The 3,330-nt window shown below is 43.2% G+C and overlaps 1 non-coding gene across 1 annotated transcript; it reads left to right on the top strand.

Moving 5' to 3' along the window:
* Positions 1 to 1,672: 1,672 nt before the first annotated feature.
* trnag-ucc (transfer RNA glycine (anticodon UCC)) lies at positions 1,673 to 1,744 on the top strand. Its single transcript has one exon. It is a non-coding gene; the product is annotated as a tRNA-Gly (tRNA).
* The last annotated feature ends 1,586 nt before the right edge of the window (positions 1,745 to 3,330 follow it).

Here is a 3,330-nt window from a genome sequence, read left to right as displayed (position 1 = left end):
TATCAGATTCCTCTGAATGGTCTGTGTTTATTTCAGAGAGAATTATAACTCTTTTGGGAGAGAAAACATTCTCCAAACCGTTTCCTTTAATTCTATTTGTTCACAGAGAAAGGAGGCATTGTTCTGTCCAAATGCATTACATGCTCATGAGGGCATCAATATATTGCGATGATTTTTAAAATAAAATATATTAAACATAATGAAATTCATGATGAAAATACGAGACCCAATTCGATCTGTAAGGGGCAGGAATTCAGTCATGCGAGGTGAAAGTGAGGACTGCAGATGCTGGAGATCAGTGTCAAGATTAGAGTAATGCAGGAAAAGCACAGAAGGTCAGGTAACATCCGAGGAGCAGGAGAGTCGACATTTCGGGCAAAACACCATCATGGGGAATGAGGCTGAGAGTGTCCACCGTGGACAGATAAATGGGAGGGAGTGGAGCTGCGGAGAAGGGAGCGGAGAGCGCAATTGATGGATGGAGGTGGGTGTAAAGGTGATTGGTCGGAGAGGACGGTGGAGTGGATAGGTGGGAAGGAAGATTGGCAGGTGGGACAGGCCATGAGGATTGTGCCGAGCTGGCAGGATGGAACTGGCATAAGGTGGTCGGAGGAGGAAATCAGGCAAATGGTAAAGGCCACATTGATACCCTGGGGTTGGATGTTCCTGAGGAGGAAGATCAAGCGTTCTTCCGCCAGGCGCCGGGTGGTGAGTGAGTGGTGATAGAGAAGTTCCTGGTCCTGCATGTCCTCGGCAGATTCGGAGGGGGAATTCAATTCTCCCTCCGCCAGTTGTTGTTCTGTATGTTGCTCCTGACCCATCAAAACACAGATCTGAGTGAATGCGCAAACAACCTCTCTCTATACATTTCACTCAAAATAATGTCAATAACAGGACGGATTAAAACAAAATGCAAACTGTGTTGAATGCTGGATGTAGGGAATCATGTTACTGTAGAGCCTTTACAGCACTGAGATCAGGCTTTCGGCCCATCATTCACAAACCAGTCTGCACTCCCTCTTGAAACCTCTCCAATTACCCAGATCCCTGTCTGATTGAAGACTGTGCGTGTGGAGTTTGCACATTCTCCCCGTGTCTGCGTGAGTTTCCTCTGGGTGCTCCAGTTTCCTCGCACAGTCCAAAGATGCGCAGGTCAGGGTGGATTTGCAACACTCAATAGTCAATAGTGTCCACGTGAGTGTTGGTTATATGGTTAGCCATGAGAAATGTGGGGTTACAGGAACAGTGTAGAAAGTGAGACTTGGTGGGATGCATGATGAGCCGAATAGCCTGTTTCTACACTGTAAGAACTTTATGATCCTATACTCCATCCCATCTATATCTGTGGATGAAGAGGACAATCACCTGATCAAATATCCCCTTCAATGGGTCAACGTTTGTTTTCTATCTGACAAAGAACTGCAGATGTTGCAGGTCTGAGAGACAGCACAAAAATTGCTGGGAAACTCAGCAGGTCCGGCAGCATTTGTGGGGAGTGAACCTTTTGGATCCAGTGATTGTTCTTAAGGGCTGAAGGCTTCTGATTCTGGTGTTTTCAGACCTGTTGACGTTTTACAAGCAATTTCTTGTTTTGCTTTCAGCCCCAGATCAATTGGTGACGATTACGGCCTTGTTATGTCCATTTGGGAAAAGGGACAGTTTATCTGCTAGCGCAGTGGTGGTGTAGTGGTGAGCATAGCTGCCTTCCAAGCAGTTGACCTGGGTTCGATTCCCAGCCATCGCAGTGTCGTGGCTTTTCCTGTGGTTTTGTAAGGAAAGGTCTTGAGCACCAACGTTGCATTCTGTGGCGAAATCGATTTGTCAGGTTGTTTTAGGGTTTTCATGGCGATGGTTCCTGTTAATTGCCGTGACATTCCGGGCAGCGTTGCTCGAAAGCTTTCCTCTCTGCTGCCCATTGCTTATTTGAATATTGTTCGCAACATAAGGTTCGTTTTGTTTTGTTGGAAAAGTGAGAGATTGCTATCGTCAGAAACCTTAAATAATTACAGAAGCCGCTGGAAATTCGGAACAGATTCAACAGCTTCCATCGTGGACAGGAAGGAGGTTTAAATGCGTCAAATTTCTTCAAAGTTAAAATACATTCGCACCTCAAAACCATTTGGAAGCTTAAGAATTACAAACATCACATTATAACCTTTCCTCATCCGTTCACGTTTCACAATATCATTCTATAGCAGGAAGACCAGTTTTGTATGGTTTATGCAATGTTACTATATTCGAACATTGACTGTTTCGTAGTTAAATGATGTTTCATTTCATTAAGTTTTCCAATAGAGTTGGGTTAGTCCACACTTTGTATTTTGTTTGTGTTACAACGATATTGCGAAGTAAATTGTGTTTCGGTTCAAGCCTGGAAGTTTCACCAATTGAATTGCATTGCCGTACATTTGCCTTCAGGAGAAAAGTAAAAGGGATCTAGACCATCTTCTTAATTAATAGGAGTTTGATCTGGTTCAAAACCTCCTTAATTTCGGTCAATAAATGTTCCTACAGTGCGCAAAAATGATTTCCACAGATCAGAGGAGGATGCACAGACATCGTTATTAATTGTTATTACCTCGGACATGAGACGTTTGGGAATGATATTCCTCAGACCATCGACTGTCTGCTCAGCCAAGGTTAAAGGCCTGGAATCCGGCAAAATTGGGAACAATGCAATTCCCAGGAGACTGAGAGGTTACTAACAGAGTGGGAGGTGGAGATTCGGGAACAGAACTACAGGGACAGTCCGCTCTGATCACTGACCCTTCACCGTCAGTATATCCAGTGCCAGGAATAACTGCCATTAGTCAGAATGACAAAATGTTACTATGGAAAATAAAGAGCATGAAAGTAAGGGAAGGTTTAAAGCATGAAAGCAAGGGAAGGCTTAAAGCATGAACCCCACTGGCGATCTGTTGCAAGGGGTCTGTAGAATACAGGATGAGTTAAGAATAGTGGAATTCTCTCACACCAATTAGCAAAGAAAGGTTGACGCTGAAAGGTCTCGATGGTGAGATTAGATTACAGTTAGTAAAGTTAGGCTTCCTGTTAAGTATCATTATGACTCGATTGGGAACATAAATATTTGGGGCATGACATTAAGTATCAAATTATTAGTTAATAGAGTCAGCCTGATTGAGATTATTGACAATATATAACAAATTATGGCATCGGGAAAATATGAAGTAGGGTCTGGAATGAAAGACCATTGTTGCGAAAGCTGACATTAAATATCTAACCGTCACATGAGAATAACGTTAAGTAGAATGAACAATTAAAGAGATGATGGGAACTAACATCACTGGTTTATTGTTTGGCGAGTGTGAG

Source organism: Chiloscyllium plagiosum, unplaced genomic scaffold (genome assembly GCF_037043375.1).
Source record: "Chiloscyllium plagiosum isolate Xiang-an unplaced genomic scaffold, Cpla_swu_hap1 HiC_scaffold_51, whole genome shotgun sequence".
Classification (NCBI taxonomy): domain Eukaryota; kingdom Metazoa; phylum Chordata; class Chondrichthyes; order Orectolobiformes; family Hemiscylliidae; genus Chiloscyllium; species Chiloscyllium plagiosum.
This window is presented reverse-complemented; position numbering and strand designations above follow the sequence as displayed.